Source organism: Marmota monax, unplaced genomic scaffold, assembly GCF_021218885.2.
Source record: "Marmota monax isolate L192 unplaced genomic scaffold, Marmota_monax_Labrador192_F-V1.1 WCK01_AAM20220418_F8-fsc00122, whole genome shotgun sequence".
Lineage (NCBI taxonomy): Eukaryota > Metazoa > Chordata > Mammalia > Rodentia > Sciuridae > Marmota > Marmota monax.
Genome location: NW_026695223.1, coordinates 3,210,049 through 3,227,321, shown reverse-complemented (window position 1 = coordinate 3,227,321; position 17,273 = coordinate 3,210,049). Strand labels below are relative to the sequence as shown.

The 17,273-nt window shown below is 41.1% G+C and overlaps 1 protein-coding gene and 1 pseudogene across 1 annotated transcript in view; both read left to right on the top strand.

Moving 5' to 3' along the window:
- Window positions 1-17,273, top strand: part of Kiaa1549 (KIAA1549 ortholog) — a 144,235-nt gene that overhangs the window by 36,826 nt on the left and 90,136 nt on the right. The gene's annotated exons all lie outside the window — the stretch shown is intronic.
- LOC124086213 (U2 spliceosomal RNA) lies at window positions 14,155-14,300 on the top strand (annotated as a pseudogene).

Below are 17,273 nucleotides of genomic sequence, written 5' to 3'. Positions count from 1 at the left end.
CCTGTCCACCAGCTGAGGACTTTGGATTTCTGGAGGCCATTAAAAACCAATGAAGGATTTTAAAAAAATATATATATATATATATTAGTTTTTGATGGACCTTTATTCTGTTTATTTATATGAGGTGCTGAGAATTGAACCTAGTGCCTCACACATGCTAGACAAGTGCTCTGTCACTGAGCCACAACCCCAGCCCTCAATGAAGGATTTTAAGAATGAGATGACCTGGTAAGGTCATTTCTTTTCTTTTTTTTTTTTTCCTTTAGGTAAATTGCAGACATACTGACACGAATTGAGCAGATCTGCATGTTAGAAAACTCGAGGTGGATCAGAGTTTAGATGGGTTATGGCTCATGGCAAGAGACAGCCCTGACTCATGCTCATGGCCAGAAGCAGACACCTCTGATGAGGCCCCGGGCAGTTGCAGAGTTTCTCAGCCTCAGGAGTTGGGGCACATGGAGGGTGGCCCCACAGCTCCAGTGACTGAGTACAGGGTACGGAAGTTTCATGCCATTGCCCTTTGCACTTGGGCTTAGGTCCACTCCAGAAACTGTAGAAGAGATTTGAAGGACCGCTGCTGGGTGCTCTGGGCTCTTCTGGTTCTTGAACTGCACCCAGAGTGGGCCAAGAAGCACCTCCTGTGCTCAGCACCCTGGGAAGCCCATCTCCTGTTAGCTGTGCAAGGCAGGGCTCTCAGCAGATTCAGCGTGGTGGTGGGGAGGAAGGAGGGGAGACTTAACAGCAGAGGGAACTTGCTGTGAGCATGCATCGTTGATGGGTCTGAGGGAGAGCATGGGGTTGTTGTAGGTACTCCGTGGAGTTGTCTAGTAGTGGTGGAACTGTGACTCCAAGTCACATTTTCTTTTCTTTCTTTTTTTTTTTTTTTTTGAGATGTGATCTTGCTGTGCTGCCCAGATTGGGCTCAAGTGATCCTCCTCAGCCTTCTGAGTAGCTGTGACTATAGGGTGTGTCACAGTGCCCAGCCTCGAGTCACCTTGATGGTTCTCTCTTGCCCTACCATACTGTCAGCTGCCGAGTTTTGTGGTCTAAACTTCAGGTGGTCTCTAACTTGGGACTCTGCTCCATTCCCTTCTTACTGTTGCCCCCTTGGTCTTTGTCCATGCGGTGTAAGGTGGAGTCTGCTTGGCCTTCTTCCCACCCTGCACCGTAATGATGCTAAAAGGGCTGCTTTGCTCAGAAAGTCCAGCAGCACCCGGTTGTCTGTGGACATTCTCTTTTGGTTCCTGAGCCAGCTTTTCTAGCATCCTTCCCAAGCAAATGGAGCTGCTGCTGGGTGTTATGCAAACGCATCCCACATCCACCAGGCTGGGGGCTCTGGCTCCTGCTGGCGCTTCCCACCAGTGTGACCCCTCTCTCTTTTAAGCCTCCTTGCTCACTTGATATCAGAGAAAAGCTTAATTTGGAGCTGAATTAAGGTCTTAAGCCTGTGGATAAGCTGTTTACTGTTTGCTGGAATTAGACCCAGTTGGGGAGGCTGCAGTGTCTGCTGGTCGCCTTGTTCCAGCTGGTGCACTGGTGTGGAAATGAGTTCTGCTGTCCCTGGGTCCCCCAGGGAAAGTGCCGCCTCATGCTCCGTCATGGCATGTCGTGTGCCATCGAGCTCCAGTGTAATTGGAGACAGAAGATTATCTTGAAGATGATGGTGTCCTTTTCCCTCTTGTTGTGGGACTGTGTTTTGAATTAAATTATTTTAGAAACAGATGGCTGACAGAGAATTTTTTTTTTTTTTTGCCTTTGTTCTTAGTGAATTGAGTATTTAGTTTATTTTGGTTACTTAAAGTGCTGACAGTCTTGCTTTCCAGGTTGGTAAGAGAGGGCTGAATTTTATTTAGGAAAGAATAAAGCCAAGCAAAGAGAAAGCACAGCATCTTCCAAATGATACTCTTGTACCTTGAATCACACCAGCATTTTAATATCTCGTCTCTTCGAATAAGCACGTCATGCAAAGAGCCTCCCCACATCCCAACCAGGAAGCCTATGCTGATGTTTTAACCATAATGGTTTGAGTTTACAAAAAGCTTTGCAGTACCATTATTTTAGTATTGTTTGGTTGTGGCTGTTGTTTTTCAAATTCCTCTTAGTTCTTGTTGTATTCTTTCTGGTGAAGTCACTAATTGTATCTGGACCCCTATCTCTAGAGGAAGTGGAAGGTGTGACTGATGACCGGGGATTTCTCCAGGGGACCTGTGCAAGTTGGAGATAGAGCGGTGCCTGATTCTTCTTTCTGTGGGATGTTCTGGAGACGTTGGCCCCATTATCTCCCTGTTTGGAAGGGATTGTGCAACACCAGTTCCAAAGAGCCCTGCTTTTTATTAGCTGGGACTTTTTAGCTAAAAATGAATCTCCCCCAGCTGTTGATGAAGTGGCCATTGTTATTTTGGGAAGCCCCTCTTTAGATCTGGGGAGTCTCTCACCATGTGATGGTCAGAAGGCCACAGGATTGATGGAGCAGGAAGGCATGTGACTTAGGCCTGGCCAGTCAGACACCCCACCTGGACTTTGGATCCTGAGGGTGCAGCCGGCTGTGCTGGGTTGCTGTGCTGGGTCCAGCCGGCTCAGGCCTCGTCCAGGACTGTCGCTGCACAAAACCCCAGCTGGCTCTCCAGCTGCAGCCTCGCTCAGATCGTGGCTGCTGTTTGAACTCTGTAGCCAGAGTTGTCTCCGTTGCAAACACTAGAGGACCCTGGCTGAGAGAACCTTCTAGCATAAATATGGGGTCATATTTCAGTTCTACTTGGAAAGCAAACTTCAACACCCATTTTTCAGGTAACAATTTTCTGGAATGCTGACTCTTGTTAGCAGTTGAGAGAACTGAGGCCTGGGGAAGTGAAGCAAGCTGTTCAAGGCCAGCAGTTAATGAGCTCACGGTGAAGCCAGGTGAGAGCCAGGACCCGAAGCTCATGTGTCCAGCCGTCTCTGCTACATCACATGCCTCCTGTGTGAGTCAGGAACCAGGGACGTGAAATAGGGCAACAGATGTTTTAATGTCACCTGTGACTTAGTAAAAGTCAAGTAACAAAAGATATCAAAGGAAGATTTCAAAAAGAAGTGTTTAAATAGATGTGAACTTAAAATATTGGGGAAAATCGGTTACTGTCATTCTCCTTGAGGCTGAGGCTTTTCTGTGGCTCTCTCAGGCCCCACATACAGCTGATCCTGAAACCTTCCGGGTCAGCAGGTCTTGCTCTTGCAGGATGACAGGGAAGCCTGCCTTCTGGTTGGGGTACAGCTCTCAGGGTGAACCTGGCCCTCTGGCTTCATTTCTGTGGGCAGCTCCCTCCCCCTGCTCCCTAGGTCTTTCTCTCACCCCAACCCTCCTGGTGGGCTTTGCCTCCTCCCTACTTGGGCCCTGGTCTCAGTGGATGACCTGAACTCATTTTCTTTTTCTTTTTTTTTTTTTAGGAAAAAGAGAGAGAAGCCCCTCTGGTCAAAATTCCCTTGAGTTCTCACCATTAAGTTATACCGTTTGCTGGTCTCTCTACGCGCCCTCAATTCCACTTCCTTCTTCCTTCTCCGCCTGGGTTCATCCCTCATCCTGTCACCTTCATGTCTTCCTCTCCTCTGGATTTTTCCATCGGTGTTGCTCTAGCCCAGCATTTTTCAATGAAAGGCTCTTGCACTTGCATTTGAATTGGTGTTGGATAAAACATAGGTTCCAAAGTAACATTGTGGGCATATGCACCCCGTGCATGCACACAGCTATTTTAGTTTTTGTTTTGAAAGAATTTTAGACACCATAACAAATTATGAAAATTAATACACAGAGTTCCCACGTGCTCCTTGTTCAGCTCTCCCCAGTGTTAACCTCATATGTGGCCCTCACAAGAGTCATCAAAACTGAGGAATCATTATTGGTGTCATACTGTGAACTAAACTACAGATTGTACTGGTTTCATCAGTTTTTCTGCTTCTGTTCTGGAATCCAAGGCAGAATCCCACCGCACATTTAGTTGTCATACCTCCCCAGTCTCCTGTCTGTGATAGCTCCTTAGTCTTTTCTGACCTTGACATTTTTGGAGAGTTGGTATATAAAATACCATTGCTGGGTTTGTCTGATGTTTTTCTCCTGATTAGATTGAGATTTTGTATTTTTATAAACTGTGTCTTTAACCAGCTCTAAGAACCGTGACCCTGGCTCTCATCCTTCCCTGACCCACGCAGCTAAACTCAAAAATGTTGTGTGACATAGTTCATCATTCTTCAACACACGGCAGCCTGGCCTGTGAAATTCCTGCCACCACGAGACACCTGCCATCCTGTCTCATAGCTGCTCTCCAGCCCTTTGTTCTTGGTCTCCTGGGCTCATTCACCGAGGTGACCCCTTCCTGATTTTACTGTTCTGTTTTCCCCCTCCTCTGACTTCTCACTTTTGCAGGCTTATCCTGGGCTCGTGTATCCCTTTGCATACTTGATCTCACCACGTGGATTTCCCTAAAACACATATTTCTGGTGTTTCTCACACATAATGGGCACTCAAGTCCTCTGGGGATCTTGTGAGAAGCAGTTTCTGATTGAGTGGCTTCACGCAGGCCTGAAATGACATGACAGTTCTGAAACTCTCCCGGCTGAAGCTGATGGTCCGCAGACCAGCCTGGGTAGCAAGTTCCAATACTCCACCCCAACTAAGCCTCTGTCATCTCAAGTTCAGTTATTGTGGCCATACAACAGCTCTCTCATTTCCTCTTGCCCCTGTTAACCTGTTCTTCACATAGCAGCACAGAGAAGGGCTTTAAAAAAAAATAAACCCAAACACAAATTCTGATTGTGTCGTTCTCATGCTTTAAATGACTTCCTCAATGGCTTCCTGTGGCCTTCCTGGTGTTGTTCAACATCAGGGCTTCTCTGCTTGTATTCTGGTCCCTGTCTCCTCCTAATCCCTTCTTGGTGTTTTTCTTTTTTTGAAGAGGGTGCTAGGGATTGAACCCAAAGGCACTTAACTGCTGAGCTGCATCTCCAGCGGCTTTTTATTTTCTTATTTTGATACAGGGTCTTCTTAAGTTGCGGAAGGCCTTGCTAAGTTGCTGAGGCTGGCTTTGAACTCATGATCCTCCCGTCTCAGCCTCCCAAGTTGCTGGAATTATGGGTGTGTGCCACCATGCCCAGCTTTCTTGGTGCTTTTTTAAAGCTTTTTCCCCCCTGCTTCCAGACATGCTATCCTTCTGTGGGCTCTATCACTAATCCTGCCCCTCTGCCACTGGACGTCATGGAAATCCCGCCTTCATCCCAAACAGGCCACACTGCCTGCTGCTGGTGCCTTGATTGATAGTCAGGCTTAAGCACTTTATCTCAGTACTGCAAACCAGTGACAAAAACCTTAAAGACCATACTTTGAGAAACAATGATCTAAGACACTCTTGTCTACAATCATACCTCATGCACACACACACACACACACACACGTGCACACACAAACACACACACACGCACTCATGGGCACATTTGGTCCTAAATTTAAAAAGCAGAATTTTTAAAAATTTTAAGAAGTAGTGCAGAAGAGTTTCACAGTTTTTAGTGCAGAGAATGATTTCTTAAAACTTCCATCTTAAGATACAATATGAATCTCAAACAATAATGGTAAAAATTGTTAAATTTGACTCTATTAAAATTGAGATCAAAAGATACCATAAAGAGAACCAAGCAACAAGATACAAATTAGGAGAAATTATAACTAACACAGGATATTAGGATCCAAAATATGCCCAAATCTCTAAATCAGAATGAAAACGATGGACAACTCAATGGGAAAATGGTCTGCAGAACTGACAAGACACTGAAGAGGCCACATGAGTGGCCAGCAGATATGCAAAAATACTGTGCAAATTAAGACCATGAGGTTTCCCTCCAGCAGGATTGGTAAAAGTGTCAGGTATTGGTGAGGGTTCGTAAGTCACGCTCTCCTGCATTACTAGTGGGAGTGTAAATTGGCTCAACTACTTTAAAACTTCTTGGTGGTGTTTAGTAAAGTTGCAGATGAACATGCCTTCTGAGCCAGTTTCCTATTCCCAGATACTCACACACACACACACACACACTCTCACCCCAACTTTTGTAAGTTTAATATCCACAGAGTTATATGTGTACATACATACATACTTTTCACGAATGTATGTGTACCAGAGTATGGGTAAGAAAATTCATGTTTGAAATGTTTTCACTAACAAAAATTGGCACTAGTCCAACTGTCCATCCACAGTAGATGGATAAATGAACTTGATCTATTCTTGTGATGGGATTGATGTTGAAATGAAAATAAAGACTTATAGCTTCATGAAAAGAGGGATGAATCTAAAAAAAGAATGTGGAGTGAAAAAAATTAGTGATGATAGAAGATAGGAGTAGGACCGTGGCCCGGAGTTCTGGAGGCAGAGCCCACCCGCACTTCCTGTGCCCGTGCGGAGAGCCACCCTGTGCTGGGGTTCCTTATTCACCAAAGCATGGCTCCATAGCCCAACATCAGGAAACATACAGTCTTGAGGCTGCCACGAAACTGGGATATCACCACTTGTATCATGGGACAACAAAAAGGACATGATAAGACATCATCAAGGTCCCTGGGGGCCTGGCTGCACCAAAAGTATCTCTTCTAGGGGTGCTAACAGTTACCCTGTTGCTGAGGTAACAAGGATTCTTACAAGAGGTTGCCTATCTCTTGTTTCTCTTACTAACAGCCAACTTGTTATAATTATCCTCTCACTAGTCATATAATCTAATACCTCCATATTCTCACATCCTACATCATAAACATCTCAGCCATCACCACCCCCCGCCACCCAGTCTCCCCTTCCACCATCAGAAACTAAACCATCATGCAAGCCTATTGACTATATAGTTTAAGATAACTGAACTCATCATTTCTGAGTATAGTGACAAAACTGTAAATTTAAAAATAGAAGCTAACTGATATATGGTTGCACGTTGGGTACATTGAGTGCTATAATATTGATCTCTCCCTTAAATGTGAGATATTGGTAACCTGTAGGCACACTATAAGACAATAGGGCAGAAACTGTAATATTTGAGATCTACACTGTAAGAGAGGATGACACATAGACATCATGAAAAAACAAGGGAGGAAAGTGCCCCAAACAAACCAAGACACTACAACAATAGAATCCATAGATAGTGAAGTAGGTGAAATGTCAGAGAAAGAGTTCAGAATGTACATAGCTAAAATGATTTGGGAATTAATGACCTAAGTAAGCAGATACACACAAAAATCAATCATTCCAAAGAGATAAAGAGATAAGAGAACAAATTCAGGCAGCCATTGATCACACCAACAAAGAGTTAAGAGAGCAATACAGGCTGCAAGAGATTAAGAAAGAAATAGAGATACTGGAAAAAATTCAAACAGAAATCCTTGAAATGAAAGAAACGATAAGCCAATTATAAAACTCAATAGATAGCATCACCAACAGACTAAACCACTTGGAAGACAAACCTCAGACAATGAAGACAAAATATACAATCTGGAAAATAAAGTTGACCTTACAGAGAAGATGGTAAGAAACCATGAACAGAACATCCAGGAATTATGGGATACCATCAAAAGACCAAATTTAAAATTTATTGGGATAGAGGAAGGTCAGAGATTCAAACCAAAGGAATACACAATCTTGTCAATGAAATAATATCAGAAAATTTCCTAAGCATGAAGAATGAATTGGAAAAATCAAATATAACAACAATAAGGACATGATAAGACATCATCAAGCTCCCTGGGGGCCAAATGTACAAAATTACAACAGATCTACACCAAGACACATTATAATGAAAATGCCTAGCATACGGAATAAGGATAGAATTTTAAAGGCTATAAGAGAGAAAAGTCAGATTACTTATAAGGGAAGACCAATTTGGATCTGAGCAGATTTTTCAACCCAGACTCTCAAAGCTAGGAGATGTTGGAACAATGTATACCATGCTCTAAAAGATAATGAACGCCAACCATGAATCTTATATCCAGCAAAATTAAGCTTCAGACTTGATGATGAAATAAAAAGCTTCCATGATAAACAAAAGCTAAAAGATTTTATAGCAAGAAAGCCTGCACTACAGAACATTCTTGGCAAAATAGTCCATGAGGAGGAAATGAAAAACAACAATGAAAATCTGCAAAAGGAAGAACTACAATAAAAGAAAAAGCCAACCAAAGGAGAAACTAAGTCAAGCTAAACACCAAAAATAAACAAAAATGACTGGTAATACAAATCATATCTCAGTAATAACCCTAAATGTTAGTGGCTTAAACTCACCAATCAAAAGACATAGGGTGGTAGATTGGATTAAAAAAAAAAAAAGACCCAACAACATGCTGCCTTCAAGTGACTCATCTCATAGGAAAAGACGCCCATAGACTGAAGGTGAAGGGTTGGGATAAAATATACTATTCACATGGCCTACATAAGCAAGTAGGGGTTTCCATCCTCATATCAAATAAAGTAGACTTCAAGCCAAAGTTAATCAAAAGGGATAAAGATGGACATTTAATACTGCATAATGGAACCATGCATCAACAAGACATAACAATTATAAATATATATGCCTCAAACAATGGAGCATCTATGTTTATCAATCAAACTCTTCTCAAGTTCAAGAGTCAAATTGATCACAACACAATAATTCTGGGGGACTTTAACACACCTCTTTCACCACTAGATAGATCTACCAAACAAAAGCTAAACAAACTATAGAACTCAATAATATAATCAATAACTTATATAGAGTATATTATCTATCAATGAGTGAATATACTTTCTTCTCAGCAGCACGTGGATCCTTCTCTAAAATATGTTATGCTACAAAGCGAATCTTAGTAAATACAAAAAAATAGATAGTACAATGGAATGAAATTAGAAATCAAGGATAAAATAAAAAATAAAAGCTAGTCCAACACCTGGAGACTAAATAATATGCTATTGAATGAACAGTGAGTTGTAAAAGATATCAAGGAGGAGATTAAAAAATTCATAGAAATAAATGAGAATACCGATACAACATATTGAAATCTCTGGGACACTATGAAGGCAGTGCTAAGAGGAAAGTTCATTGCATGGAGTTCATTCCTTCCAAGAAGAAAAAGTCAACAAATAAATGACCTAACATTACATCTCAAAGCCCTACAAAGAGAAGAAAAAATCAACCCCAAAAGCAGTAGAGAGACAGGAAATAATTAAAATTAGAGCTGAAATCAATGGAATTGAAACAAAATAAACAATTGAAAAAATTAACAACAAAAAGTTGGTTCTTTGAAAAAAAATAAATAAAATTGATGAACCATTAGCCATGCTAACGAAGAAAAGGTGAGAGAAAACAGAAATTACTAACATCTGTAATGAAAAAGGTGGCAGACACTATAAAAAATAAGATAATTAGAAATTATTTTGAAATTTGTACTCCGATAAAATAGAAAATATTGAAGACATCGACAAATTTCTAGAGGCATATGATATACCTAAACCAAATCAGGATGATATACACAATTTAAACGGATCAATCTCAAGCAAGGAAATAGAGGAGGCCATCAGAAGCCTACCAACCAAGAAAATCCCAGGACCGGATGGATACATGACTGAGTTCTACAAGACCTTTAAAGAAGAACTAACACCAATACTTCTCAACCTATTTCATGAAATAGAAAAAGAGGGAACACTTCCAAACACAATTCTATGAGGCCAATATCACCCTAATTCCAAACCAGACAAAGACACATCAAAGAAAGAAAACTTCAGACCAATATCTCTAATGAATATGGATGCAAAAATTCTCAATAAAATTCTGGCAAAAACATATCAAATACAAAAAAACATATCAAGAAGATAGTGCATCATGATCAAGTAGGGTTCATCCCAGGAATGCAAGGTTGGTTCAACATACAGAAATCAATAAATGTAATCCATCACATCATAGACTCAAAGGTAAAGATCATATGATCATCTCAATAGATGCTAAGAAAGCATTTGACAAAAAATATGGCATCCCTTCATGTTCAAAACGCTTGAAAAACTAGGGATAACTGGAACATACCTCAACATTGTTAAGGCTATCTATGCTAAGACTGAGGCCAACATCATTCTAAATGGAGAAAAATTGAAAGCATTTCCTCGAAAAACTGGAACAAGATAGGGATTCCCTCTGTTACTACTTCTATTTAACATAGTTCTTGAAACTTTAGCCAGAGCAATCAGACAGACAAAAGAAATTAAAGGGATACGGATAGGAAAAAAACTCAAATTATCACTATTTGTAGATGATATGATTCTATGTCTAGAAGACCCAAAACATTCCAACAGAAATCTCCTAGAACTAATAATTGAATCAACAAAGTAGCTGGATATAAAGTCAACACCCATAAATCAAAGGCATTTTTGGGTATCAGTGACAAATCCGCTGAAACTAGGAAAACCACCCCATTTACAATAGCCTCAAAAAAAATACTTGGGAATAAATTTAATGAAAGAGGTGAAAGACATCTACAATAAAAACTACAACATGCTAAAGAAAGAAATTAAAGAAGACCTTAGAAGATGGAAAGATCTACCTTGTTCTTGGATAGGCAGATTTAATATTGTCAAAATGACCATACTACCAAAAGCACTATACAGATTCAATGCAATCCCAGTCAAAATCCCAGTGGCATTCCTTATAGAAATAGGAAAAGCAGTCATGAAATTCATCTGGAAAAATAAGAGACCCAGAATAGCCAAAGCAATTCTTAGCAAGAAGAGTGAAGTTGGTCACATTACTATTCCAGACCTAAAACTATACTACAGAGCAATAATAACAAAGCAGCATGGTATTGGAACCAAAATAGACCTGTAGACCAATGGTACAGAATAGAGGACATAGAGTCTAACCCAAATAACTTCAGTTTTCTTACATTAGACAAAGGTGCCAAAAATGTACATTGGAGAAAAGATTGCCTCTTCAACAAATGGTGCTGGAAAAACTGAAAACCCACATGTAACAAAATGAAATTAAACCTTTATCTCTCACCATGCACAAAACTCAATTCAAAGTGGATCAAGGACCTAGTAATTAAACCAGAGATCTTGTACCTAATTGAAGAAAAAGTATGCCCAAGTCTCTATCATGTCGGATTAAGCCCCAACTTTCTTATCAAAACTCCTGTTGTGCAAGAATTAAAAACAAGAATCAAGAAATGGGATGGATACAAACTTAAAAGCATCTTTTCAGCAAAAGAAACAATCAGGTGAATAGAGAGCCTACAGAATGGGAGCAAATCTTTACCATAAGCACATCAGATAGAGCACTAGTCTCTAGGATATGTAAAGCACTCAAAAACCTTATCACCAAAAAACCAAATAACCCAATCAATAAATGGGTCAAGGAACTGAACAGACACCTCTCAGAAGAAATTATACAATCAAACAACAAACATATGAAAAAATGTTCAACATCTGTAGCAATTAGAGAAATGCAAATCAAAACTACTGTAAGATTTCATCTCACGCCAGTCAGAATGGCAGCTATCAAGAATACAAACAACAATAAGTGTTGGAGAGGATGTGGGGGAAATGGCACACTCATACATTGCTGGTGGGATTGCCAATTGGTGCAGCCAATCTGGAAAGCAGTATGGAGATTCCTTGGAAAACTTGGAATGGAACCACCATTTAACCCAGCTATCCCCACTCCTCACTCCTCGGTTTATACCCGATGGACTTAAAAACAGTATACTACAGGGACACAGGACAATGTTTATAGCAGCACAATTCACAATAGCTAAATTATGGAACCAAACCTAGATGCCCTTCAGTAGATAAATGGATAGGGAAACTTTGGTACATACACATAATGTTCCACTCAGTATTAAAAGAGAATAAAATCGTGGCATTTGCAGGTAAATGGATGAAGTTGGAGAATATAATGCTAAGTGAAACAAGCTAACCCCAAAAAACCAAAGGCCGAATGTTTTCTTTGATATGAGGATGCTGACACATAATGGCGATTGTGGGGGACAGCATGTGAGGAATGGAGGAACTTTGGAGGGGGCAGAGGGGAGGGAGGGGGAAAGGGGGGGCAAAGGGTAGGAATGATGGTGGAATGAGTTAGACATCATTACCCTAAGTACCTGTATAAGACACGAATGATGTGAAAATGCTATGTGTACAGTCAGTGTCTTGAAAATTGTGCTCTATGTGTGTAATATGAAATGAATTGCATTTTGCCATCATGTATAACAAATCAGAATAAATTAAAAAAGAATATAGGTAGTGTAGTTCCATTTTGAATAAAGTTTGGAAACATACATGTGTGTGGTAAAACTATAAAGAAAACCAAGGATATGAAAAATACAGAACTCTAAGTGATAGTTATCTCAGGGGGAAGGGAAGGTGATAGGAAAGGGTACACCAGGGCCTCAAAGGTAAGGGCCTCAACTGGGTTGGGGGTACTTGCATGTTGGTATTATCTATATAGCTGATGTGTGTGTGTGTGGGGGGGTGGTGTATTTACACGTATACACACATACATACACTTCCTATTTGATAGTAACACACCAGTACCAGTTGGAGGAGAGGGTGACCTGGGGGAAGATACTGGCATATGTTGGGGTTGGAGAAAGAAAGGGAAAATGCTATTTTTTAAACCAGGTAGAAAAATGAAAGGTGAGGATTGGGGAAGGGAAGTTTTAATAATGGCACAAAAAACCTCCATAGGACATTCTGAGCACTAGAAGAAGAAAAGTTGTTAAAGATTTGCCAAGTTGGGCAGCAGTTTATTATCTGACTGCTTTTATTTTTAAACTCTTCAAAATTCTGTGGTGGGGGGTGTGTGTCTTGTTTTGTAGGTTTAATATCCACAGAGTTGAAATGACTCATCATGTTTTGAAAACTACAGCTTAGCAGAGAAGCAAAAATAGTAGCTCCATTTGGATTGAAGCTCTTTAGAGACATTCGACACTGCCATTCCCCGGGGTTCCCCGGTCCTCAGAGGATTTCCTGTGTTTCCAGCACCCTTGAGCTAGTCCCTAGGTGGTCACTGGGGTCTCACAGTCCAAAATGCCTTTGTGTGGGTTTCATTAACCAAATTTAGTGTGTGCTTTCAACTCACTTATCGTATGACATAATCTGGCATGTTTTTCAATTTACTTTATCAACTATTTTGAGAAAATGGGCTAATTTAACAAGGTGTGAAGACCCTTCCACCTCTGAGAACACAGGGACCTGTCTTTGCAGGCTGACTCTGCCTCATGTGCTATTTTGAACAAGTCAGCTTAAACTCTGAGTCTCATGTGCCCCAGAAGGAAATTGGCCTTGGTCTTAAGGGATCCATTTAGCTTGAAAAGTCCATGATTGATCACTACATTTAGGGAAGCGTTCCAGATAGAAAAATAGATACTTAAAAAGATACTTATTTGTGTGAGTCTTAGATAGTTGGGGATCCTCGTCACTGACTTTTAATCACTCTGAGGCAGCAGTTGGGCAGTTCCTGGGCTGTGACATATAGCACGGCCAGGTTGGGGGCTGGGGGGGACGCCTGATACATATGTGTTTATGCAGGTTCAAGGAGAGAAGGTGCCTCAATGTTGGCTACTCAGAGTGGGGTGGCACACCCGGGTCAGCTGGAGTGAAGCTGAAGCCCAGGCCCCATCGCAGAACTGCTGGGCAGTGGTGGCATGTTTTCAAGGTCCCCACATCATTTGTGGGCACGCCACTGTCTGAGAAGCACTTGGTCTCACCCCAACCCCGTTCCTTTCTCTCTGTTGTCAAAGAGAGAACCTTTTACTCTTTTGTGATCTAGTGCTTTAGAGCTCGGAAATTGATCCCCAGGGCTTGAGATGAGAGTCCCTGATGCCTTTTATGCTGAAAAAGAGACTCACCTGGGTTTTCTAACCTCTTCCTGAATTAACCACAGAAGTAATTCCCCATGGCACTGCAGCTGCTGTCTCTCCCCCAGGGCCTGGCAGAAAGGAAAAAAAAAAAAAAATCCCAGGTTGGCACGCTTGACATTTCTCAATGTGAAGTTTTTTTTTTTTGTTGTTCCTGTGCTTTCCTAGTTAGGAGATTTATTTATTTATTTATTTTTTGGTCCTTTTGATGACTTTGCCTTTCTTGCTCCCTTATCCTCTGAAGGCAGGGTGGATTTAATTCTCATTTGCATCAGAGCTGGATCTCTTCTTGGCCTTTTGGCTAAGATCAAGTGTAGCATCAGATCTGGTTCATAAATCAGCCACTCAACATCACTTTTCTCTCTCTCAGCCTTCTGGTGCACTTGAAATGTGTTTCTGATTTCTTTTAAAAGGGATCTCACTCCTTGTTCAGCTCTTATATTTCAAAACAAGTTATATCATAGCAGAGTTTTAAAACAGACACATAAAATGACTCATCCTTAGGAAAACTTTCAAATTTATATGCTATACAGTTGGACAGAGTTGTGATTTGTATTACGTCTTGAATATATGCCTTTCAACCTTTACTGCAGAGAAGAACAGCTGCTGTTTTACTGGACTGGTATTAAGTATCATGTTCTCTTTCGCCCGTGCTTGGACTGAGACAGGTAAGTCATAAAAGCACGTACACAGGGAATCCTAGGGCCAGGTTGTATTGAAGGCAAAAAACATTTAATAACATCATATGAAACAACTTAAAATCTCTATTTAATAAATTGTGTCCTTTTACTGTGTATCTCTTTTCTTTTTTTAAAATAATTTTGCAGTGCTAGAGATTGAACTCGGGGCCTTGGGCATGCTAGGCAAGCGCTCTACCACTGAGCTACAGCCCCAGCCTGTGTTCATCTTTTAAGTCATGTCACAGAGAAAAGAGAATGGAGGTTTGTGGCTTTCATATGCTAAAGGCACCAGCTAGAAATATGTTGCCTATAGGACTAAGCATTATTTACAGATTTTAGTATATTTACACAAAATCTATCCACAGAGTTTTGTCTTAACTTTTGTTTTAATGTGTATATTTTTAGTTGTAGATGGGCCCAATACTTTCATTTCTTTATTTTTATGTGGTCTGAGGATTGAGCCCAGTGCCTCACATGTGTTAGATAAGCTCTGTACCACTGAGCCCCAGCCCCAGCCCCTGTCTTAACTCTGATTCTCATCTCGACTGGTGAGTCACAGATCCCTCTGCTGTCCTCCTTTCACCTTCTAGGCAGCTATACTATTTTATGCATCTTTCGTTTACTCACAAATTAAATAGCAGTATTATTATTCATTTGTACCATTAATGTTTGTTTAGAGTTACCATCTATTTGTCATTTACTTATTCTCTATTTCCTCTTCCCAGACCTTTTGTCTGAGATAATTTATCTTTGTTCTTGAAGGATGTCCTCGTTTAGAGGTGGTGCAGGTAGCTGCTGCTTCCTCCTCCTCCTCTTCCTCTTCCCCTTGCCTCCTCTCTTCTTTCAGTACTGGGCATCCAACCCAGAGGCTTGCACACACTAGGCAAGGACTTTCCCTCTGGGCTACATCCCCAGCCCAGTTGTAATTTGAAACAGTCTCTCTCTGAGTTGCCCAGGCTGGCCTCAAAATGGTGATCCTCCTGCCTCAGCATGCTGGCTAGTTGGAATTACATGTACCAAACCATATGTGTCTTCTTGATGGGGAGTTTTTGCTCAAGTCTGAGATGTCAGATAGTTTCTCTCAACTCCTTGAAGAGTTTGTTCCCTAGTCCTCCAGCTTCTATTCTGTGACTAGTTCTCTGCTTGTGTAATCGACACCCTTCTCTCTCTGACTGCTTTTATAATTTGTCTTTTTTTTAAAAAAAAAATTATTTATTTATTTATTTTACTTTTACGGGGTCCTAAGATGGAACCCAGTGCCTCATGCACACTAGGCAAGCGCTCTGCCATTGAGCTACAGCCCCAGCCCTCATAATTTGTCTTTGGTGACCTGTGGCACAATATCATAAGTATGGGTTTTAAAAAAAAAATCACCTTGTTTGGGATTTCCTGGTTTTCCTAAATTGAAGGATTTGTGTCTCCTTAGTCTTGGAAAATTATTAGTGTTATCTCTTTGAATATTGTTTCTCTGTGACTCCCTTCATTACGTTTTTCTAAAACTTTGATCAAAGGTACGTCTCATTCTGTCTTCTTTCTTATGTTTGCATCTCTTTGTTTCTAGCTGATTTCTTCAGATGTGCCCCTCAGTTCACTAAATCTTACTTCAGCTGGGTCTAAATTGCTGTTTGATGTGTGTGTTAAGTTTTTAAATTTTAATTACAATATTTTCATTTTTCAGTGTTCTTTGTTTGCTTTTCAAATATTTCTGGTCAGTTTTCATAGTCTCTTGCTCAGAACTCATGTTTTTAATCCCCACTTATTATTTTAGATGAATTAAACATATTTTAAAAATGTCTCCCAGAATATCTGAAGTCTTTGAGATCTGAGATTACTTTGATTTAGTTTCTTTTGGCTTTTCCATGGAATTCGCTTGACTTTTCATGGTACCTTATTTTCCTGTGTGTTTTTTCATTTGAATTTTGTGCTCATATTTGTTGGAACTGTAGCTGTGGGAATATTTGATTTGGGAGTGTGTTCTTCTGAGGACAACTTTTTTTTTTTTTTCCTTTCTTTTTTTGAGACAGGGTTTCACTCTGTTACCCAGGCTGGTGTCAGACTCCTGGGCTCTGATTCTTCTGCCTCAGCCTCCTCAGCTTTCGTTGTAGTTAGGTTTATAAGTGTGTGTCACCACGCTGGCCTGGGATCATTCATATTAGATTCTGACAGACATTGGAGACTGGGCTTATTTTTTTGGGGGGGGGATACTAGGGATTGAACTCAGAGTCACTCAACCACTGAGCCACATCCCCAGCTCTGTTTTGTATTTTATTTAGAGACAGGGTCTCACTGAGTTGCTTAGCATCTTGCTTTTGCCAAGGCTGGCTTTGAACTCATGATCCTCCTGCCTAAGCCTCCGAGCCACTGGGATTACAGGTGTGCGTCACTGTGCCCAGCTAGACTGGGTCTACTTTAAATTAGGTCTCTTAGCATAGAGTTATTAGGACCATATAAATAATGTAGGTTCTAAAGTTGGAGAGACTTGTGTAATTGCTGCCCAAAGCCAGAGCTGAGATAGACATTTGTTCTTTCCTTTTCTCCCCCTCCCTCCCTTCCTTACTTCCTTCCTTCTTTTTTGGCCTCAACAACAGAACTTAGCTGGGTCCCTTCTGGAGGCCAGCAGTCCAAGGACTGGGTCAGCAGGCTGGTTCTCTCTGAGGCTGTGGGGGAGAGCCCTGCCCAGGGGGTCTCCTGGCTGCTGGTGTTTGCTGGCAGTCTTTGAC